The sequence below is a fragment of the Ochlerotatus camptorhynchus genome, unplaced genomic scaffold (genome assembly GCF_037179485.1).
Source record: "Ochlerotatus camptorhynchus isolate MF236.1 unplaced genomic scaffold, CSIRO-AGI_Acam_v1.1 ptg000247l, whole genome shotgun sequence".
Classification (NCBI taxonomy): Eukaryota; Metazoa; Arthropoda; class Insecta; order Diptera; family Culicidae; genus Ochlerotatus; species Ochlerotatus camptorhynchus.
In genome coordinates, this window is record NW_027040737.1 from 1,940,954 (window position 1) to 1,965,802 (window position 24,849).

At 41.5% G+C, this 24,849-nt stretch overlaps 1 protein-coding gene across 1 annotated transcript in view; it reads left to right on the plus strand.

The window, feature by feature from the left end:
• The first annotated feature begins 1,031 nt into the window (after positions 1 to 1,031).
• The window catches only part of LOC135704774 (uncharacterized), a 108,185-nt gene continuing 84,367 nt past the window's right edge, over positions 1,032 to 24,849 (plus strand). Inside the window, exons 1-2 of the mRNA XM_065226278.1 lie at positions 1,032 to 2,038; positions 2,225 to 2,646. The gene's annotated coding sequence lies outside the window, so the exon portion shown is untranslated. The remainder of the gene's footprint in view (positions 2,039 to 2,224; positions 2,647 to 24,849) is intronic.

A 24,849-nucleotide genomic window follows, 5' to 3' on the forward strand; every position in this document is an offset into this window, starting at 1 on the left:
ATATAGTGAATATTGTTAAATTTAACTGAAATTTAAGTTTTTTGTACAAACGACAAATGCATCATTTTTAAAGCCATGTATCGTGTTTTTTGCAAGGAAGAGTTTCCAATATTTTGGGTCGATACAAGCGAAATATTAGTCAAAATAGTGAAAATTACCATGATTTTCATAATCAGGTTTCTCGAAAAGTAGCAAGTTTTAGCAAAAAGTAATTTAATTTCTGAAATGTACCATTTATCATCAATCAAAGCTGAAAGTTTGCCGAACATATAAGGGAAATTCCTTCTGAATAGCTTCATTCGTCGGGCATAAACGATCGTCATTGGTAATGGTTTGTTGAGATGTGAAGGCTCGGTGGACTAGTGGTGACCATTTTTGCATGCCCTCTAGATTACAGATAGGGTTGCATTAATTTCTTGTTTGGCTTTAAATGATCGCAATTGTGTGCATTTCGTAAAACATTATATCAACAATATCCTGAATCAACAAAACCCTCAGCAATTTAGATTTTCTTAGCAATTTAGATTTTACCTCTCAGAAAATTCAATTTTGCACGAAACTTCGTGTTCGCTTTAGACAATTTTAAAACTAAATTTTAAATTTTTACTATAACTCGGCCATTTTGACCTGCCTAATTTTTCAAAATGGAGTATTAGATATTTTTCAATAAATTATGGCAAACGGCTCATCTACTCAAAATGACGTCCGAGCCAAACTTGCAGGAAACTAGTTTGCTTTTTCAAGAAATAATACACACTAAAAAATCACATTCTCGTAGAAAAAAAAACTACTAAAAACTTCAATAAAAAAAAGTACATTTTTCAAATTTCATAACTTATGTTTAGCTTTCAAAGCTTATCAAAAACTATCACCAAAACTGGCCAAAATCTTCGCACATCAACTTTTAGTACAAATTATGAACATTTTTTTTCCACAAATAACTTTTATTGTTTTCATGTAGAAAACATATTTCTAGTCAAGAAAATCGGTTTTCAATAAACAAATCACATAAGTATTGCGTTTGAAAACAAAATTCAAATGTTTGACTAAAAGAGAATGCTCAACGATTTTTATCAATTTTGAAGTTTTCATGGTGTCCCCGGGATTCCTGCCCAAACCCGCAGCTGTGGCTGCATACGTCGCTGTAAACATTGAAATTGATCATCAAATTTATCCGCATTTTTGCTCAGGTTGCTAAGCCTATTGGTCCACAGCCCATCAGCCCCGTAAGATCGCAACAACAGCAACCCCTCCTAGGGGCTTGGGGTTTCAATTTTGCATAAATTTTCCGCTCCACAGCGCTCCGAAAGATCGTGCAGATCTCACCACAAATCAAAAACCGATCGCATGCAGCTTCCGTGCCGTCAACCGCCGCCGACCCCCGTGTGATCGAGCAGGGTCAATCCCCAAGTCCCCAACAGAGAATCCACCCGAGAGCAGCGAGAGATTTGCTCTCCGGAAAGTTTAAAGCCCCATTCAGAACAGCGTCGCGTCGTCGTCGTCACCGTCGTGCGCCGGCCGTCGCCTAATGAGGATGTTAAACAAGAGACCTACAAACAGCACCCGCGAGAGAGAAGGGAAAAAAAAGCTTAACGAGAGGAGATCAGATCCCGCGTGCAGTTCCCAAACAGAATCAGTCTATCGGTGACTGCGGTGTCGGATCGTTCGTGTCGTGCCGTCGTGAACCCTCGGTCTTTCCCTGTGTCCGTACACTAGTGGGTCAGTTGGTTAGTTGGGACAAGTCGCAGTCGCAGGACCAGTTCTGGTGAGGGCCATTAAGATTGATGCTTATCGATCGAAATTAGATTTGGGTGATGTTTGGGACCACCTTCCTCGGCTGCGTCGGTTTGTTCTCCCCTGTGCTCTGTTTGTAGCCAGGATCCTTCCCGGATCGATTCCCGTTTCCGAGTTGGTATCTTTGAAAAAGTGCGCGCCCGCGTGTGTATGTAGATTAGATAGGTGCACTGATTCCTGTCCATCGTCGTCGTCGTCGTCGTCGTCGCCGTCGTCGCCTGCTTGGGTGAAGTGCGCGTCGATTGTAGGCCACATTAGATCTTTTTTTTTTAATCGCTTTGGTGATCCGTCGGAGATCGATCCAAGCAACCACGGCACGACGGCACAGCGGTTACTACCAGAGAGATCGATCAATCAGTGATCAGTGTTTGTGGAGACTTGTTTTGAGTTTGTGTGTGATCGTAATAATCAATTTACATTTATGAAATAGGTATCAACCAGTTTGCCCAGCTCCTATGATTGATTTTGATCGAATGGCCGCTGCCGCCGCCGCCGCCACCGCCGCTAGAGAGTTTCTCGGAGGGGTCGGTCAGGTCCCTCGGTTGACCAACTTTTGGGCTGTTTGAAAGTGCCCAAGCCTTGAGAGTTTCAAATTTACTTTCCTCGTGCGTTCGTGCGATCGTGTGAAGTGGAAGAAGAAGTACTGCGGGGCAGCTGCATAGCCTGCCTCGATTAAGCGCAACATCACGATCTTTTCGAAAAAACAGCCTGTGTGTGTGAGTGAGTGAGTGAAAACAATCGAGAAACCCAGGGTTCAACCAGAAGAAAACAAATCAGTCGACAAGGCATATAATATTCTAATATCTTAATCTGCCACACATCCCATCGGAAGTCATCGCCATCGGATCAGCGGTAAGTGTTGAATCGTCTGTTGTCAAACAGCACACCTATTTCATCTTTGAACCCCCGCGCACCCGCATACCCGAAGGGGAATTCCTCCATTTATTCTCGTTTGCGCACCCTGCCCTATGTGACGAGGCGACGGCTTGTTTACAAACCAATTGAGATATAGCTGGGGCCTACGTCGAGGAACGTACGATCGCTACACATACCTTTGTGCAAGCTCGTTTGCCTGCCAGCTCTCCACCGCCGCCGCAGGTCGTCTCGGTAAGCTTCGAAATCACCATACCAACCACCAGTGAACCAGAAAACTGAATAAACTGCCTTTGCCTACTGCGACTGCTGCGACGGTTTGTTGGTATGTTTTGTTTGTTGACGCGTTTGTTTTGAACTCCTAAATCACCTACCTCCCTACCCCCCCTGTCCCATTATTTGAACCGTTCCGCGACCCTTCGGAGACTAGTCTTCGACTCTTTTCTAATGGTTTTACATATCTTAACTATACCCGGTTTTGGTGCCAGCTTTGAGATAGCTCGTTGGTATGCGCCGTTCGATTTACTCCGGCACTTATGGCTACAAACACGATAGACTTCGGTACTCATATGGCGCTGCCGGGTGTCGGAGGGCATTTTGGATGCTTTTCTTTTGTTGTTGACGCTTAAGGTGGAGTTGGATGTTTGAATCTTTTCCACCTTTTAGTGTCACGGATGTAGTTACTTAAACTAGTGAAGCAGGTCTAACCAGAGCAGACTGTTTATAACTAATGATTGTTGGTCTGACTACTGATTCAATTGTAATTACTACGCATCTTGTTATTATGACACCTGCTAAGTATTACTCCTTAGTATTATAAAATTTTATAATTAATAACTTTATTTATTTATTTATTTATTCGTTAATCCAAAACGTAGAATAGGGTAGGGTAGAGAACTACTTCGGCCTAAGCGCCCATTTTGGGCCTATCAAGCAGAAAACATCAAATAAATCCACGATAATCCAGGAAAATAATGCGTTTGGTACGATACTTTAGTTCAAATGCTACCGAACGAAGTCAATAAAAACGCGTGATATGAAGGTTTGCACCCATAATTCCCAAAACCAAAAGAAGCGCTCCGACCGAATCAATTTTTATCTTCATCCGATTGGCCGAAGTGAATTCATTGACGTTTCAATGCGTTAGGCCGAGTTTACAATCCGTAGGCCGAGTTTGGCGTCAAGAAGCAGTGTTAGACTTTTAACAATATCTCAACAATTTGTTTCTCTCTATCAAATCTTACGGTACGTACGGAATTATAAATAAATTTGGAAGCCGTCAGTAATAATAACAAACTACGCAAGATTAAGAAAGACTAAGTGCGGGTTGTGCTTAATAGGCCTGAAATGTGGTAGGTAACCCTACATGTCCCTAACGTCGGTCTAATATGAACTCTTAAGTTACATTTTATGCTATATCTTATTAAATGATTGAGCTGCAAAAATATCCCTATTATTTAGGTATTAATTAGGCACGACGGAAAATTGTAAAATTCACCATTTGAACATGAAAACTCTCCAGGTACGTGGATGTAATGTCGGTCTACTGTACACGGAGAAAAATACTACCCAAAATTTGAGTTCTTTTTACTTAATATTGACTTTAGTCGCTCACTTGCACTTGGATCACGAAATCCATCAGCAAGCTTAAACATTTTTTGGTTGCCGCTTCCTGCTGAATGATATTGTGTTGCATTTGGCTATGCATAAATCGAGTAGGTTTCGCTTGCTCCAGTCCTCGAACAAATCTAATAACCTCTGCAACTCCAGGCAATCCTCAGTGCACGTGATGATCATAAAGATCTTAACATCGTCGGCATAGAATATTCGCTGTCTACGTGGCAACACAAAGGCAATGTCATTTATGAATAATGAGAAAAGCAGCGGTCCAAGATTACTCCCTTCCGGTACACCAGAAGGAATCATAAACGGCTCCAAATGTGACGAACCAATCCTTGCTCTCACGGATCTTTCAGACAGATATGATCTAAAACAGCTAACAAGCGCGGAAGATACCCCCAGCTTCTCGAGTTTTTTGCAACAGGATATCATGATTCACACGATCGAATGCAGCCTTGAAGTCCGTGTATACGGCGTCCACTTGTGAACCAGCGTCCATAGAGCGTATGCAGAGTGAGGTGAACTGAGTGAGGTTAGTAGTAACAGATCGTTTCGGGTAGAATCCATGCTGGGCACATGAAATGTAGTTTTTGGTGGCTTCAAAGAGAGCGTTGTTTACAATTATTTCAAAAACCTTAGAGCAAGCGCTCAAGAACGTTATTCCACGGTAGTTGACGACGTTACATTTGTCACCCTTTTTGTGAATCGGTGACAGAAACGAAGTTTTCCATCCAGCAGGAAATTTTTGCTGTTGGAACGAGAGATTGAACAGTTTTACTAACGGTGTCATCAGAGAACTCGAGCAGTTTTTCAACACAGATGAAGGAATCCCATCAGGACCGGGTGACACGGAATGTTTGAGCTTACGTAATGCATTTTCGACATGCTCCTCGCTGATCTGGAAAATTCCAAAGTCGATGCTGTCTAGCGGCGTATCACGAACAGCAGCCTCTATCTGCGATGGCGTAGCAGGCGTATTTGAGAAGACATTCTTGAAGTGTTCAGCAAAGATCTCACATTTACTAGAGGCTGTGCTAGCAAATTGGTCGCCGAAATACATGGACGTTGGCAATCCATCTTCCTTGCGTTTAGTACGAACAAAAGACCAGAACTGTTTGGGATGTAGACGTAAATTTCTCTGCGTACGATCAACGTATCGAGCATACAATAGACGGTTATACCGTGTGTACTTGTTACTGGCCATTACATAGCGACGTTGGAGTGCTGCGAACGACTCCGACTATACGTTCGAAGTGCAGATCGCCTAAGGCGCTTCAACTGGCGGAGGCTCCTGTTCGTCCAATGAGGCTTCAGTGGAGGGCGCTGAAGAGGCACGTGAGCTTCGATGACTTGACGTTTCTCCGTGTTGAAAATACATACAATATCGTCCAGATCCTGATCAGAATCCAAAAATTGCCAATCGATTGATAATAGCGCATCATTCATCGAACTATAATCAGCCCGACGAAAATCGAACCGGCAGTCATCTAGAGATGGTTCAAATGACACTGGTACCGAAATAAAAACGGTGACGTCAATAGCAGGATGTGGAGTATCGATTTCTACGAGTGATTCAGCCGCTTCGGATACGCAACAGCTTGATAACGCTGAGTCATTCACGAGTACTAAATCGAGAATTCGTGAACTGGAGTTCTTCACAGTATTGATTTGTGTCAGACCCTGGAAGCAGAAGGCATCGTACAATGCACAACTAGCATTCGTTAATCTCGATGTATGGGAATCTATTGTGAGGCCACCATCCTCTGATGGTACCCAGTGCATTTCAGGATGATTATAGTCTCCAAACTGGAAAGCAAGGTCATGAGGCCTCAAGCCGGAAAGGATTGAATCAATGGAGTCAGTATGCTGCTGTATGAGCGACAGGTCGTCTCTGCAATCAGGTGGTAGATAAAGCACTCCAATGCTGACATCATAGTTCTGCAGTTTGATTTTGATCCAAAGCTGCTCGAGAGCATTACTTATCGGAGCTGGATCAATACAGCAACACAATTTAGAAGAGACGGCTATCAATACACCTCCACCACGAGTTTTTCGACTGTTCAAAGAGTTACGATCTGTCCTGAACACAGTGTAAGAGTCGTTGAATAATTGAGTAGACAAGATGCAATCGTTCAGCCAAGTCTCAGTTAGCACGATAACATCATATTCCGAGTCAGTTGTAGCTAAGAAGAAAGAATCTATCTTTGTCCGAAGTCCTAGTGCATTTTGATAGTAAATGCGTAGCTCGGAAGTTGTTGAGGAAGGATTGTAACAAACTTCTCGTCCGTTCCTCGGCAGAATGCAATGAATTTGAGTGGGTGTTGCGCTGAAATCCAAATGTTGATCACGAGGAGAATCACCGAGAAAGCACGCATACTTGCCTGAAAAGCCAGGATGGGAGACCCTCGCCCTATCTCCGACCACAGGGCCGGAACGACTTGGACGGCAGGATACCACAGATGACTGTCAGGAAACGGCGATTGGCTCGACTGGGTCAGAGTGAACGAGGGCTCCCAAGATACCATGATGCATGCGTTCCGGATGAATGATCGTCGTAGTACTCGAATAGACATTTTCCTCATTGCTGCATGAAGGGTATTGGGTATGAATCGAAGCGCTGGAACACGGAAACTGATCAGGAAGGGAGTTTTCATGAACACGTGTATACTTGCCTGCACAAGAAGGTTGGGAGACCCCGTCACCGATCTCAACAACAGGGCCAGAACGACTACGATGGCAGGAATCAGCAAACGCGACTGTGTTGAGTGGCTTAAGGGCTCCCATGATACGACAGGCAATGCGTTCTGGTTTGATGAATCTGGCGATGGTGCCCATATGCGACGTCGGAGATCCATGAGAACGATGTGCACCATCCTCTGACGACAGCAGTTGGTGAAGGTGTTGGCATTCATAACGGGAGTCAGGAGCATAAAATACAGTGCTAGAACATGAAGAATTATGAGGCGGTGAAGTGTTACACAGGGGCGCATACTTGCCTGCAGAAGGATGTTGAAAACCCCCATTGCCAGCCACGACCACAGGACCAGAATGGCAGTGATGGCAGGAAACAGGAAGCAGGACTGGGTCGGGAGGATTAGGGGCTTCCATAGGGTGACAGGCAGTGCGTTCTGGTTTAGATGTCCTCAAATTCGTATCCAATTCGCATCCGGTGGTTTCAGCTCGTGGGGTTGATCCGAACCTTGACTTCTTATTCTTATCCTGGTAACGTTTTTTGTCCGGTCGTCACTGAACTCACGGAAATTTACGTTCTCAGGCCAAGAGTCAGCAGCTAGTGCCAGATCTCGATGCATTTTATCAATGCCGATCTTAAATGTCACGAATCGAAGATTCGAGATATCCGCATTTTTTCGAACCAACTTCACTACCTTGAGTACTTCATCTTCACGCAACGAAAGACACTCGCGTGCCAGTGTTGCGATATCATCTTCTGTAGTGCTAGGTGCGAATGCAGACAAATACACCCACAGTAGGTCATCCTCGAGAGGCACGTATCTGACAGAGTTACAGGCAGTAGATTTCGTTCCTTTAATTGTGCTCGGTCTTTCAGTGGCAGTATCATCGACGTCGCTTAGCCGAACCCGGTTTAAGATTGCCGTTCAGTTGCTTTTGCCATCGGTTCGGTCCAGAGGAGTTAAAGGATCAGGTTGCTTGCTGTTCTTTTTATCCCGTTTAACGAATCCGTGATTCCCGCATAATTGTCATCATAATGGGTGACAATGTTGCGGAAATGTCCATTCGCAAATAAGTTAGCGCAGTCATCACACATCCAGAATACGTTCTTCTCATACAAACCAAGTTGGTCTTTGAGCTCGTAATCCACTTCCACGCAAATAGCGTGAAAAACGTCAAGTCAAGTCAATTCTGGATCAACATTTTAAATGGGCCTATGTTCCAAATGTAAACAATGGCTTTAAACGGCGATTTCTCGTGAATTAAGACTCATTCAGGCAAACCAACAGCAGCATCTGGCAGAGTAAGTTTGCTCTATCAAATGGTGTAGTTAGTTTGGGTGGATGTGTTGTTATTCATGAGCAACCGTGTAAAGTGATTATTTACATTCGGCTCATAGAACCTTATCACATGTTGCTCTAGAAGTAATAGTCCGAAGGGCCAAAATCGGAATTTTAATGCACGGCCGAAGAGATTGAGTGATTTTTCACTCATAATCGCAAAAATGTAAGTCACTCATGACTGAGTAATATGTTCCTTGCTTTTCCTCATAAATCTGCTCGAATATGAAGAAAATCGATGAAAATTTAACTAAGTCTAAGAGTATACTTATAGACTGAGTGAAACCTCTCTCAATTTTCCTCATATGCGAAACGTTTTTTTTCTGGAAAACCGAGGAAAATTTTACTCAGTCTTTGAGTGACCTGCGTTTTTGCGAATTTGAATGAACGGAACTCAAATATAACTCATATTTGTCGGCCGTGTGCCCTATGAAGTTAAGTTATACTCCATAAACATACTGATTAATTCCAAATCTTTTAAAATTTTGTTGACGCACAAGGAATTATAGTCATGATGTTAAGTTCATTTTACGCGATGGTAGCAGGCTGACATAACTGATAATAGTGTTGTTGGTTCTCTCAGCGGGTAGGTAACTGTAAAAGTTCATTAATTAATTGAAGAAAATATTTCAGTCATAGAAGGCTCGCCCACGCAAACCAACATCCTCATCGGGTAGGGAAAGGCTTCCCCTATCCGATGGTTAGGTTGGTCTGCGTGGACGTGCCTCAAATTCCTAGAAATCATCGATAGAAGTCATTGTTTACAAAAGCTGTTACGCCCTAATTCCAGCTCTATCTAGATTTGATTATGAGATTTTCTTACAGGATTAGGTAAAGAGTTGCAGACTCGTCGTTGACGCAAATGGTTTCAAGTACCATTATAAAGTCATCATATACATTTCGTAGGCCATAATTATAAACACCTCTCAAAATGACGTCCCTAAAGTTCGGTCTGTAAACTGTGATATTGATTTATTAGGCTACCATGTTACAAAAAGGTAAGTCCTTTCAATTCATGAAATTTTCAGGTTTTTTGATGACCACCGCAGTGTAGATTTTCATTAGTGCAATAATACGGCAAGATCATCTCGCCTAAAAATCAAAAAATATAAAGATTTCACTCAACTTTTTCTTTAAAAAAGAGCAATAAACATACTAAATTTGTCCCAAAAAAAGGCAATTCATTTACGAATTACAATTTCACAGCAGATGCGATACTAGTTTTTCATTACTATTCTGTATTATTGCTGAATAAATTAGTTCTTTGCTTGACAGGCCGAAGTGAGGGGCTAGGCTGACATTACATCCCGTAGCCCTACATAATAACATTATATTGATGTAATCGAAATCGAAACTACCGACTTTATTAGTTGTTAGCCTGTCCTTAGCAACGCGCTGGCATGGCAAATCATTTACATTCATTTGCCTCTAACTTTTTGCATCAACAGAAGCGTTTGTAGATTTTGATATTAACAACAACTTTTGTCAATAACTCAAATCTGTATCTCTTATGCAGGATGAACCAGAGCGAACAGAACCCACCATTGTTTTTCAGTGAATTTAAATTACATTTACTGATAATTAATAACAAGTTCTGCCCGCTCTAGTTCGTCATGCCTAAGAGGTACAGATTTGAGTTAGTGACAAAAGTTTTAGGTAATTTCAAACTGTTCAAAAGCTACACACACCATTTTAAGGAGTTCTGTTGACGGAAAAAGTTAGCGTCAAATGAATGTAAATGAATACACGAAATGAATGTAAATGATTTGCCATGCCTGGAACGATATTGATTTCAAGTAACAAGTCGATTTTCATTCAAATTGTTACACTCCACAAGATCAGTCCAATATAACAATTGTTCCCGTTTCCAAACCACTGCTATTTATTTACTCTCAACGACTCACGGAAGGAAACGGTCCAAGGAATAATTCCGTTTTCCTGGACTAGATTTGCAAATTGAAAGTTCCGCATGGAGAAGTACTTGAAGTCTGTCGAGCTATTGGATGCGATGACCAAGAACGTACCAAAGGCTGCAGTTGAACAGGAAAAGTTCCAGAAAATGAACAGCAAGCCATCGAATGTAATAATTTCGTTCCTTTACGATGACCTTTTGGACCTGATCCGCGTCAAGAATTATGCCAAAGAAATCTGGATCGCGATGGAGAACGTCAACGCGAAGAAGTCAGTATCTTCGCAAACTCCTGTTCAGAAGCAGCTGGCAAGACTCAAGATGATGGAAGGAACGTCGATCAAAGAACAGCTCAAGATCTTTGATGAGCACATTCGGCAACTCAAGTCTGCTGGTTTTTGAGGAAGGAGACATGGTTTCGTAGCTTTTTGTGATCCTGCCTGAATCCTATGATCCCCCGGTGACTGCGTTGGAGAATCTGGGTGAAGACCAGCTGACTCTGGATGTGTTTCGTTAACCTGCTGCCTTCGCTGGATTCAAACATTCATGGGAAAGTGCAATATGTGCCACAAGAAGGGTCATATGGCCAAGGATTGTCGGGTCAAGTTGCAAGCAGAAGCCAACGTGACAACGATGATGATTTGCAGCTTCTGAGACGGGAGGCGCTCCCTTCGCACCAAGAACTTGGTTCGAATCTTGATACGGCAACCATGAGGCACAGCAAACGGGAGCGCAGGATCCCCGGTAAGTTGAAAGATTTGTCCACCGGTAGAATTTTTACTGCTGTAGAATGTTCATCAACAGATGTGATCAAACATTCAACGAACTGGAGTGCCCGTGCTCCGATGTACCTAGAACGTAACTGGCTTCAAGCTGTGACTCCATGAACGTAAATGACGTCTGGTGTCTGGTGGAACGCCCAAGAAATACTGTTCTTATCAAGAAAAGTGGGTGTTTCGCATCAAGGAGGATGAAGATGGCAAACCTGCCCTCCAGTAGCAAAAATGGCTACGATTCGGACTGTCCTCGGTTGTGGTGGTTCATAGGAAAATGTACGTGCATAAACTTGACGTGAAGACCTCTTTTTTCTATGGGGATCTTCAACAGTACGTGTGCCTAACTATTCCTGACGGGATTGGTATGTAAATTGAAGAAATCTTTATAGGATTGAAGCAAAGCCCACGCTGTTGGAACAAGTTGAACAAAGTACTCTTGGAGGAACATTTTTCACGATCCAATCACGATTACTGCTTATGTGTCAAGATCACTAGGAAAGGTAATGTGTACGTTATTATATATGTTGATGATCTCCTAGTTGCTGGCGACCATTTGGATTCGGTTTTGGACATCAAGAAGACACTTTTCGAGTTCTTCCGAATGGCACCTTGCGGTGAAATCAACCACTTCCTGGGAATCGAGATTCGATACGACAGGATGCCAGGAACTCTATCATTGTCCCATGAGACAGGACCCAAGTAACAATTTCGGTTTTATAAGGGTTCTGTAGACCATGATTTAGACTTGTAGCAAGCTTTAAAACCTTCATAAAACTTGCAATGTTATTTGCATTCCCCAAATGACGGTGTACTGATCAAGTTCTGAATGGTTAACTGCAATTTCGTCAAAACGCCGATGGAGAAGGGTTGTCTACTGCAAGTTCATGATATAAGCACTACGAAGCAGCCATACCGAGCGTTACTGGGAAGTATCTTGTACACAATGCTATGTGTTCGTCCGGATATCAGCTACTCGATAGGATACCTGGGTAGATATCGGCAGAATCCAGGAGATTCCCATTGGCAAACTAGCAAGAAGGGTAATTCAACTGCTCTTGTGGGATTTGCCGACGCAAATTGGGCTTCAGATGCTGTAGACAGGAAATCTGTATCCGGATTCGTATTTCATGTTGTTTTGGCAGTACAGTTTCGTAAGCCAGCAGGAAACAACAGACGGTGGCTTTATCATCCAGTGAAACTGAATACGGTGCGCTAAGCATGGCTGTGTCTGAAGGTATATGGCTGAAAGGAATTCTCATGGACCTACAGTTTATGGCATCGGATCTGTCCGTCACGATCTCCGAGGACAACCACGGGTGTATTTCTATGGCGAAGAACCCAGAACGTTGAAGAGCGAAACGCATCGATGTCAAGCATCACTTCCTGCGGGATCACGTCAACAAGGGACCACTGAAGATTGGGCCAATCGCAAGGAACAAGCAATTAGCGGATATATTCACAAAAGCGCTGGATACTACAAGATTTCAAGAACATCGGAGGCTCCTAGGATTAGCCGATTAAGAGGGAGTATTGATGTAATCGAAATCGAAGGTACCGAAATCTATCATTTCACAGTGTAGATTATAAGCAGGCATCATCTGACTTATCGGTCCATATTTCGCGTAGTTAGTGCGGTGGCGATCTGCCGCGAACAAATGTCGGTTACGCAATTGACGAGAAGGTACATACAAATTAAGTCTTGTCTTAGTCAATACGTTGCGAAGCGATATTGTTCACGGAAGAGATCATAGCATAATCTTGACGCTCTTTCAATGCCTGAATGTTCATTAACAAGCAACGTGCTTCATACAATGGCGGAGGAAATGCTATCCATCCAAATTTACGTAGTGCATATAATAATTTTGGATTTGGATTCGTTCTTTATGCCTTTTCATATAAGGTGACTGCAATATTCTAATATTGGCCTCTATAATTTTGTCAATATCGCGCGAAAGTCTGTCAATGACAATGACAAATCTCAGCACTGGTTTGAAGGAGTTAAAGATGCACGATTAGTGCATTAGACGAAAATGATCTGGAACTTCTCGACCAACTGTTAGGTACTGTTCGTCAGATGTACCTATAGTATATATTTCACAATTTTTACTCCGATTGAGTCTATTCGCAAGGAAGTGATGCTGCAGGTTAGGAATTCCCTGACACAGTTACAGTTAGGTCCATCGTCATGATGGAGCGTCTATAGCTCCGTTCTAGTATAGAACAACCCTCTCTCAGCTCTGTTATTCTTGCCAATGTTGCAAAACCGTCCGGATCAAGAGTAGGTCGCCAAAAATCTAAGAAGCGGATCTTGAACAGGATTGATCTGTCGGGTAACAAACCCTCGAAGAATTCGAAGGTTGTAGATTCCGATCCCATGCCTGATTCTTCGTTGTCTGCATCTCTACCAAAGAGGTCGAAATCAAGATCGCGTAATAATTTACGTCGTTATGACGGTAGGGATGGTGGTCAAGGTTTAATGCGATTTATTAGGGAAGTAAGATATCTCAGATAAAGAATATTTTCGATAAGTAATACATCTTTTTTTCTGGTTTAGCTTAAGTTTGGTTTATGCAAGGCGTGAAAAATGAAGATTTCAGGACATGGCAGGAATTAGTGAACGGATTGAAGAAGGAATTTTGAGTCCGGAACATGACCACGTGAGTGAGTTCCGAGCTATTGATAGGAAAAAAAGATCTAAAGAAAAATGCCAGGATTTATTTTGACGCAGAACTACGTCTTTCGGAAAGGGTACTAATTCAGGGAAATGCAACGAAAATTGGTCAGACTTTAAACGCTTATAACTTGGTCAATAATCAATGGATTTTGAAGATTTGTGTGGTATGACACGCATTATAATTGTTACATATTTGAATAGTTAACAATGAAGAAATTTGAAAATATTCGAATTTCCCATACATTTTCATCTACCGCAAAGTGCTCACCCCTAACACAGCCATCAGAGAGTTGATTCCTAACGACACAAGCCGAAACCGCACAACCATTCAACGTTGCACGTTGGACGGTTCGACCTCGGACTTGTTCGCTGTAGCGTGGACATCGTAGCATTCCTAGCAGCTCAATACATACACCCTCACACCAATGAAAAACAACCAGACGCAGCCGCAAATCGGTCCAGAGAAATGGAAAAGCTGCACTTACCGTCGTGAGATCCGCCGCCATGGTCCTAGGGTTATCTTTGCCAAACATGTACCTAAAATTCCGTCGAACATCTAGCTCATTGGAGTAACCACAGACAAACAGACGTAACTCTTCTTTGTGTATCTTCGTTCACGCATTTAACGGTTGATTTGAATATTATCAGTTTCGCGAACTACTCGCCGCAGCGCTGGCATCGGATCACTTTGACGTTTCTATGCATTCTATAGAACTTTCATGCAATATTGTTTGCGAGTTAGGGAGCAAGCTTGTTTTCCGCGAGAAGCCTGAGAGATGTCGTTACTGAGGTCCTATGTTTTGAGATACTATGTTTTCAAGAAAAACTTTTTCAAAGAGTTACGTCTGTTTGTCTGTGGAGTAACTGTGATCCGTCGATATCAGAAGAATTTGAACATTGCAATCAGTATTTATCAGTATCAGTATCAGTATTATACAATTTATCAATCACCCATAAAAACTAACTGTTTTATCCCATAACATTCATGGTGTCTTTTTGGACTATAATGGGGTGCAAATCAAAAAAAAAATAACTACGAAGTAGTGTCAAGTTTTGAACACTTTTAACATGGTCATTTATTAATGAAATTCAATTTTAATTACACCATTTTATTCGGGATAAATTAAAGATTTGTTTGGTATAAATATGCTAGTTGGTTATTAATGGTTAATTATTGAAAATTGATCAAAGTGTATTGCCGTAATCAACCAATGACGTCTTCGCTCGCTACACAGCAAAAAAAAATGTAATATCGATCAACGTAATTCAAGCTGATGTATGAAAGAATGATGTAATAGCAAAAAGCAGATACAATATTACATTAATGGATGTAATTTTGTTCGCAAAATCGATGTACATCGTACAATGTGATATTACACAACCGATGGATTGACCTGGTTGCAGCAGTTTCGATGTAATATTCAACAACTTTTTTTGCTGTGTATGATTATCAAGAGAACAAAGAGACGAGCTGGTACCACTCAATACTCAAAATAATTTTTGTCTGCTTTTTTCTATTCATTTACCTATTTCAGCAAAACACAGAAAAAGAAGGGACATATAATGCCATTGTAAAAACTTAAGAAAGGGAAACTTAGGAAATTTGACTGCAGTCATCGTTTGACTGCCGAGTGATAATACTGTAAACGAATCTTACTCATAGAGTGAGTCACTTTTACTCATTTTTATGAAGAATTTTTTGACGTAAAACTACGTCTATGATTTCTATATGGGGGTACACGTTGTTAAAACCGAAAATGGAACATGTAACAGAATTTTGAAAGACTTTGAACGCTAATAAGTCAGCTGCCCCTGGACCAATTTCAATAATTTTATCAGCAATCGATCAGATATATTCCTACGCATCTGTTAATTTTAAGATTTAATCGTTTTTTAAAATGTTACTATTAAAAATTGCACCAATGTGCAGCTGTTGCTATGATAATTAAAATTATCACCGATTTCCTGCGAAAAGCGATTTCCCTAACACAGATTTCATCTGGTCTCACCAAATGGTGTTTATTCAATCACCGCGTGGTGAGTGGTGGTGTTCTCCAGTACACAACGAGAGGCAGTCTACAAGCAGCGAGCTGCAGCCCACATGAGCATCCATAGAAGGTGAAAGAAGTCGCACCGCTATTGATCGGAATCAGTAGCTCTTCGTGAGTTGCTGTTTGCCATCTATGTCAAGCGCGTCATACTAAAGAGTTTAAACAGAGATAACCCCGCTCAAATTCCTATTCCTACACAAAACACAAGCTCCTGCTGCAGTTAACAAATAAGATTTATTATATAAGACCACGTAGTCCATTGCATACAACCCCATAGGGCTGTCTCTTGTAGTTTAAAAAAAAACGTAAGCTGCTCATGCGCTGAGTAACCTACGCTTTAAGAAAATTTTCCATACGACTGAGTAAAACTTAATCACTTAGTAAGTTTCATTTACAGTGTACAACGCAACGAACACCCCTGTTTATCACTCGGCAGTCAAACGATGACTGTAGTCAAATTTTCTACGTTTCCCTTACTTAAGCATTTAGATTAGCATTCTACGCCCCTCCTTTTTTCCTGTATTTTGCTGATGTAGGCGATCTCGCTGACGTGAAACGTTTTAGTCGCAAACTGGATGCCACGTTTTGGTATAACTATGAGACTCGTAACCAAAATAAACAGGCTCGTAGAAATCGATGCCAGGCCAATGAAATGAAGTCGGATTCTAGAGAGGAAAGTCGTTCTGCTAAAGCGCGGATGGATTCGAAATTGCATTCAGCAAAAAAAAAATAAGTGTGTAGAAACTAAATCTTGTCCTTTCTAAGCAAAAAACGCCTGGAGGAGCAGATGCCAGGCGGTGATGATAAGAACCCCCCTAGTAATCCCGACCAGCGAATCCAAACACATAAAGCAACCAACGAAAAAAGACAAAACGCCTGCAACTACTACCACGATAAACTATCTCTGTAATATAGCTTGATCGGAGTTGTAGAAGAATAATTCTAGACAGAGCTTAGCGCGTAACATCCGTTGTAAACAATGACTTCTCTCGATGATTTCTCGGAAGTCATGGCTCGCCCTGGCAAATCGACATCACCATCGGGTAGAGGAAGACTTCTCCTACCCGATGTATATGTTGGTTGGTTGAATTCCGAGAAATCAACAAGAGAAGTCATTGTTTACAACGGATGTTACGCGCTAATTCTAGCTCTATCTATAGATCATTATCATTACTATAGTAATGATATATTGCATGCCTGCTTTGTTGCAATATACACGGTTGAGGACATAGCTTGATCGGAATCGAGAAAAGACATAACAAAAAAAAAAATCCCCACGTGCATCATCTTCGGCGTTACTTCGTAAAGCAGCTCACCTACAATTTGGTCGTTTCCTTCTACCGGTCCGAGTGAGCTATTTTTCAATGGCAGTTTTTCATGATAAAAAGTAGAAGGGTCTGTGCCTAGGGGCACGAACGGAAGCTTGACGTAGGACCGCTAGTGGACGGAACAAATGTGTTGATCATTTAGTTCTTAACTCTTTTCGTTTTTTAATTGGTGGCTATGAAAAAGGCCGGTTGTTTTTCAAATTGTGGCCACACCAGTGCAAGCCGATGCCGACCGGATGACGGCGGCCTAGTCATGCTGCCTATTGCGGGAAGCCTTTCCTCTGGTCGATGTGGTTGCTTTCGTTGTCGTCTGTCGTCTTATTGGTGCTATGCGTCGTACCCGACGCTTATCCGTCCGTTGCTCGAAAACAAATGACGAAGAAACCGATTTGGCCTTTCATTGGTGAAATGGTGAGCGATCAACCGAGCATTGAGTTCGCTCATGTGAGCATGCGCAATGTGTCGTTTATTCAATTTGCACTGTATCGTTGCGTCCGTGTTTGGGATTTTTCGTTACATGTCTGATTTTTGATTTTTTTTAAATGTGACCCCCAGTATAGAAACTCAAGACGTAGTCCTACGTCAAAAGAGAAGAAGGTTATATCATTATTGATTACCTTTTCTGACATAGCGTTATCGTTCGGCTCGATGATCGCTTGTCATTTTTTTCATTTGAGATATTTTTGATTTCTTGATCCCGACCGTAGCCTTCTGTCGTTAGGTCTGTGAAAAGATTGGTATCGACCCGTTTCCAACTTCGCCAGCTTTACTTTCCTGATTAAAATAGTGTTGGTAACGACTGGGATTGGAAGGGATCGCTTAAATTAACGACTTTCTCTGTCATACATTTACTCTAACGATAACCCTTGAAAAATACAAAAATGTCGAGTGGATTCGATTGGAATCGTTAGAGTTCGTTAGCAACATTTGGATTTCCGGTAAGCAAATGAGTAGGATCGTTCCGTTACATATCCCCAAATTCCTTTGAATTTTGCATAGTTGTTGGGGACCTCAATTTTCATTGAAAAAGCTGTGGGTGTTGGACACTTGATCCCCTGTTTTGGTTTTGAATATTTCTCATTGAAATAACGGAAGGTGCCTGATTTGTATAACGCTATGTATCTGGGCGCCGCTTAGTACCTGTGGAAACGCTAAACAACTGTTGCAATCGTGTTGGTTGCAAAATAGGATGACCTGCTGGTGATGATCTCGGCGCTGGTATTTATCACCACGTACTGGCTGCAGGAGATATCCGAGCAAAGTCAAGATATGTTTGATTTCTAATCCGGCATCTGATCGTCTTGTCCAATGGATTTTTTAATTACAACCTGAAGCAAAGAGCAACGACTATCAAAAAAGTGAAAGCAACTATTGGAGAAACGTCAGCAAAAAAACAGTCATAACGTTTTATATTATTGTGACATACTTGTCAAAGTGTGCCGTAATGTGTTTCGGCACAGTGTGCAGAGTTGATCATCCCTTGTCTGAGACCGTCATTTCGATCATATGTGACGTTTTTGTGCTACAATTTATTGAAAAATATAAAAAACGCCATTTTGGAAAAAAATACTAGGGCCAACAACATTGTGACTTATTGGCCATAACGAAGTTTCACACAAATCGGAGAAGGTTAAGGGGGTAGTACACTTTGAACGTCCAAAAAGTAAGGCATTTTCGTTTATTTTTTTAAGCAATAAAACGCTCAGGGAGGGCAAATATGTTATAACCCATTTATCAACTCTACAATTTGTATTTTTTGAACTCGATTGGCGTCTCCCCGTGGCCGGTGCACCAGGTCGCACGGGCGTCCTCGCGCGGAAGTCAGAAAACGGCGTGGGAAAATACTCCTTTCCATGTGATCCTGGAACATAAATCGAACAAAAATCCTGATTAGTAATGAAATTTGAGTTAGAAATACGTATTCCGATTTTTTAAATTAATGTTTTCAAAAGCTGTGGCCTTAGGAAAAAAAAGTCCATTTTTTCACCCTAAAAATGCTTACAAAATCGTGGATTAAAAATCTATTTTTAACAAAATAGAAAATGTGGATACGTATTTCTAAGCAGAATTTAATTCTGAACAAGAAAACCTAGGCTATATCCAAATTTGATGATAACTGGTTAGAGTTATTTCCCACGCCAGTTTGAAAAACCCCGTTTCGAGATAAACGCGTTTAAAGTTAAAATTGCTCTCTCAGCGCGCCGGTAAATGTTTTAGGAAATCGCTTCGTAAAGCGGTAAGGAATATTCTGGCGGACTTGAAGTTTTTTTTCTAAATTAAAATATACATCCCAAGGAACATTTTAAGCCAAAAAAAAAATCATTTTTTTGAAAAATCAAAGTGTACTCCCCCCTTAATTCAAAAGTTCAATTTTTCCCGCTATTTGGTTGGTCTTATTTACATCTACACACTTAGAAATACCTAAAGGATGAGACGTAAACACACATGTCATGTAAAATTAAGTGCTCCGAGACTGAAAAGTTCGAAAGTACGTTTGATTGAGCTGAATTTCGCGTCTATTATGACTCAATTTTATGTCAAAATTGACGCTCGTATATGTCAGTCTCAAAGCACCTAAATTTACATCAATTTTTCTAAGTGTGTAGTAGTGAAGCCGTTCACTATCACATGTTTTTTTTTTCGCAAATAAGAAAAAGACTCAGGCTCATCTGACCTTTCTATATTGTGAAGCTGGTGTGAGGTAAACAGTTTAAAAGGGAAAAAGCAAGAAATCTCAAGAACAGAAATGATGACAACCCTTCGAATTCCAGCCCGAAATTAGCTTTCCCATTTTTTTGTTGTTGTTGTTGTCCAAATTTGTGAGGTGTCAGTAATTTGTCGCCCGGGCGGCATCAACTCAGCTAAACCATAACGGCAAGTCGCGGAACTCGCCCAACAGTTAACATTTCGGCAAAAATCGATTGATGAAGTTACCTTTCAGAAGAACATTCTTTCGCGATCGGAAAATTTGGCTTCCTCTTTCCCTCCGTCAGTCTGACTGACTCGGACAGGACGAAAACAAAAACACATCGAACGTGGAGGTCGTGAAAGTATGTCCAACTCCCAGTCACAGTCTCAGCGACGACGACGACGACGACGACGACGTAAAAGCGACCCGGAGGTTGGCCGTTTGGCTGAAATTAATCTCCCGATTCGACCGTTTTGGGAAATTTAATTAAAATAAATTACCGATAAATGGTCGATTTAAGAGGATTGTCGTAATTGGAGACTGGATGCGGCTCAAATTATCGGCTTTAAGCCATCATCGCTTTGGAGACTGCAAATTTGACAGAGGGTAGTAGCGGGTGCGTTCGAAACAGGTGTTTGTATCGGGCCAAATGGGAATTATCAGAAATTATCGAAATAGCGCTTGTGTGTGACCATAAAGAGCATAACAATCAAATATTCTTCGTTTTGGAGCTTGGGAGGAAAATGACTCATGCGCCATCTAGGTAGGCGCTGCGTTGTACGATCTAGTAAGTAGCGACTAGCGACAACAACAACTTTGCAGTTCCACCGAACAAAAGGCTACTTGGATCGCTGTGAGCCCGATAAAATCGTACGCTCAAAAGTTCAAATCCAAACAATACCGTTTCTTGGCGGTGTGGTGGTGGGAAGGCCACTTGAAAGCCTCAGGGGCCAGGACTGACGTCACAGTCCTCGATGTGAGGGTGAAATGAATGACAAAAAGAAAACGCGTTCCTATGGCAGGCACGGGCAAACATTCTCTGGCCTGCGGGGCCAGAGCCGAGAGCGTCGCCCATTAATAGCGGCACCTCTATATGTCAATTGCCGACGCCTAATCCGCCGAGTGCTCAAGTACCGTTCAAAACAACAACAACAACAACGGTAATAATTGAGTCGCTTTAAGCCCGATTAGAGTCCGATTTAGGCAGCAGCCAAATGAGACAGCGAGAGCAAGCAGTTTTCTGCCTAGTAAATCAACCAGGTGTTGAAATCAAAATATACGCCATTCGTGCCCCGCGAAGATTTATCCAAGTGGAGAGCTTAAATACACTGGTAGAAATGCACTGGCATCAATCAAGGCAGATGTTCGTTGGAAAATATTAATTGCTTCATTACAATGTTTACTAAACACACACCCTAGAAGCTGTCATTTTCTACCACAGTGGCACCTGACGAAGATGGATTGGGGATAATTTATCTACCCACTCGGTACCAAGAGGATGACGGATGTCTTCTCCCTGCGGGCACAGCATTAATTGCATTCCCACCACACTCATTGAGTGTACTTAACGAACAATGCAATCGAGGAGTAGCTCGCTACAATGTGGCAGGCGCAGACGGTTGACAAGGTGATGCATTTGATGGAGGAAATCAGTTTGGATGAATCTTCATCTGCTTATCATGGCTTATTAAGATCATACTAAAATAGATAATCGTTCATCAAACGACTTAAAAACCTTAAATAGAAGTGCGGGTTGCTTACATACCCTGAATATGCATTTTGTTTGAGAAATGTAATAATTTAGCATGGGACAGATTGTACACCCAAACTAAAACTGCAAGATTCTTTTGCATAAATGCAAGACTTTGTTGCATTTTTCGTAACGGTTTGTAACGTTGCGAAGAAAAAGACAATGCAAGGAAATCAAGCAAGAAATTATTGTGAAAATCACAAGACTTGGCGTGTTTTGGTGTGTTGCATTTTTCGGTGTAGCGAACAAGGTAAAGAAATTTGCAAGGGGTAATCAACTCTGCACATTGTGCCGAAACACATCGTGGCACACTGATCGGCGCGTCATGGCGCACTATGACAAGTATGACACAAAATATACTATAAAATGGCATCACTGTTTTGTGTTGACATTTTGCCAATCGTTGCTAAGGTTTACTTATTCGTTGACTTCAAAGTAAGGGGGAAAGGATTTTTTTTTTTGTTAGTGCCATTTAGCAGCGATAGTGTCCCCAATCGTAATAAGAGAGATTGTATAATTGACGAGACTCTCTTTGTCCTTATGTCTTCTTCTTCTTCTTTCCTTTATTTAACGTCGGTCTCTGTTCCGCAATCTAGTGCCAATCACCGACGGACATCGATTGCCATTCATTGACGGCAATCGAATGTGCAGGGAGGCAGCGAACCTCTACAGAAAGTCCACATGGCTTTTGAGAGATGTCCTGGGAAGTTTCAGGGAAGTGCAAACGATCTAGTGAGAGTCACCACGCCCCGCAGAATAGGCCAGAATAACCTAGAATTAAGTATTAACTCGATGGCCATAGGATCCGGACCGAGAGTCAATTGTATGGGTAAAGGTAAGATTAGACTATCTGATTGGTTGGTCTGATTCGATAATTTTGTCGGATGCAATATTCGAATGCGGTCACACTTTTTCGACATGATGATTAGATTTGACGTTTGATTTGTCGAACGTAATAGGTTTGTGGTTAGTTTTCATTCGACTCATTCAGCAAAATAGCCGTATGTGAAATGAAAGTATTGATTTTTTCTTCTAAAATTTCATGGATTTGATTTGTGTTTTGATGACATCCAGGAGCAAGGTAATCCGATTTCACTATTCAATGTGTATAATTTGACTGATTTTTATTTTCCAGTGTGTTTGGCCGTCAACAAAACAGTGTTTCTATAATACGAAGTATGAATTATATAAGAATAAGCATGCCAGACATCAGGTCTGAGAGCCTACTAAGATTTTTTTAGAGCTGCAGAGCAGGCATGGAAAATCATTTGCATTAATTTCGTGCATTCATTTACATTCATTTGTCCCTAACTTTATTCATCAACAGAATTTCGCAAAATGATGTATTGAGTTTTTGTAGGCTTTGTTATTTGTTATTTTGTTAAAAACTCAAATCCGTATCTCTTGTGCATGACGAACCAGAGCCAACAGAAGCCACTACTGTTTTTAAGTGAATGTATTTTACATTCATTGAAAAACAGTAACAAGTTCTGCACTCTCTAGTTCATGATGCATAAGAGATACAGATTTGTTTTATGGACAAAAGTTGTAGCTAATAACAAAAGCTACAAAAGCTCTATACATCATTTTGCGGAACCTGTTGATGAAAAAAGTTAGAGGCAAATGAATGTAAATGAATGCATGAAATGAATGCAAATGATTTTCCATGCCTGCTTCAGAGAGATTTGGAGATCTACTGGGAAATTTTTTGAGGTTCAGGGTAGTTCATAGATCTAGAGAACAGAACTACAAAAGTTCAGAAAATTTTACAGAAATTGAAAGAAATTTGCAGAAATTCAGAAAAATTAACAAGGAAGATCGTAGATCTTCAGAAAAATGTTCAAAGAAATTTTCAAAACTTCAAGCAAGCTTGAATATTTTCAGATTAATTTGTAAAACTATAAGTGAAATTTTGGTAAATATTCAGGAAACTTCGCAGACCTTCAGAAAACTCCAAGAATCTACAGTGAAATGTAAAGAATTTCACAGAAGTTTGCAGATCTTCTGAAAAATTATTGAACATCAGAAAAGTTCGTAGATTTTCAGAACAAAGCTACAGAACTTTGAAAAAAAAAATCACAAGAATGGTCATAGATCTTCAGATAAATTTTTAGACCTTCAAGAAAGAGTGATGCATTTTTAGAATTTCAGAAATTTTAATGGATCTTCAGTGAAAATTGAAGAACTTCTGGGAAGTTGAGATAATCATTTAATACTTCAAGGAAGCTCAACTATTTGCAGATAAATTTTGAGAACTTTATGTAATTTAGAAGATCTGCAGGGACATTTTCAGATGTTCAGGGTAACCCGAGAGCCTACAGAGGAATTTACAAAACTTCAGACAAGTTTGCAGACCTACTGAGAAATGTATTGAGCCTCAAGGTAGTTCGTAGATCTTGAAAATAAAACTACGGAGCTTCAGAAAACATTACTGAACTTTACAGGTATTTGGAGAACTTCAGGAGAGTAGATATTTAGAGAAATCTGTAGAACTGTTAGGAATTTTGCAGATCTTCAGAGACATTCAGTGATTCAGTGAAAGTCCAAGATTTTGCAGAACTACATGGAAGTTGCAAATAGATAGATCTGAAGAACTTCACAAAAGTCCGGATTTTGGTGCGTTGACTTATCTGGTTTGATCTCGATACGTTTCGTAAACTCGCAAAGGCAGCCCTAGCCTTCTTGATTCGTGCACCTATGTCGCTCTTGGTCCCGCCGTCCGACGCTATTTGGCTGCCAAGATATTGGAAACTTTCCACTGCTTGCCCCGCTACCGTAAAGTTGGAAGGGTTGCCTGTGTTTGCGGCTTTCTCCCCTTCATCGGCCATGGAGTTCACCCACGCTCGCTTGTCCCGTCTGCAAGAGCGCTTGACTTCCTTTTCAAGAGCCAAGAACCGTTGAGGGGATTCGTTCTTGGCTCCTCTTGTTCTCTTCGCCCGCTCTATCGCGGCTTTTGCTTCTCTGCGCTCCTCAATCTTCCGCCAGATTTCATAAGTGAACCACTCTTTCCTCCGGGTGTGCAGCTCACCCAGGTTGTTCTCGTTTGTTTCTATAAAGGCATTCAACGTCCATTGTTCTTCTACGCTGCCACCTTCTGGAACGTCCGCAGCTTGAGACTCGAGTTCTTCAACGAAAGACCTTTTTACCGCTGGATCTTCAAGTCGGCGTGTGTTGAACCACCGTCCGAGTCTCTCCCTCCGTCACTGGATCCGCACCGGCAGATCTCGCCGATTAGAAGGTGATGGTCAGACGCGATGTTGGCGCTGCGTTTATTCCGGATATCAAGAAGGCTCCGTCTCCACTTTCGGCTGATGCAGAAGTGGTCGATCTGATTTTCGGTATGTCTGCAAACAG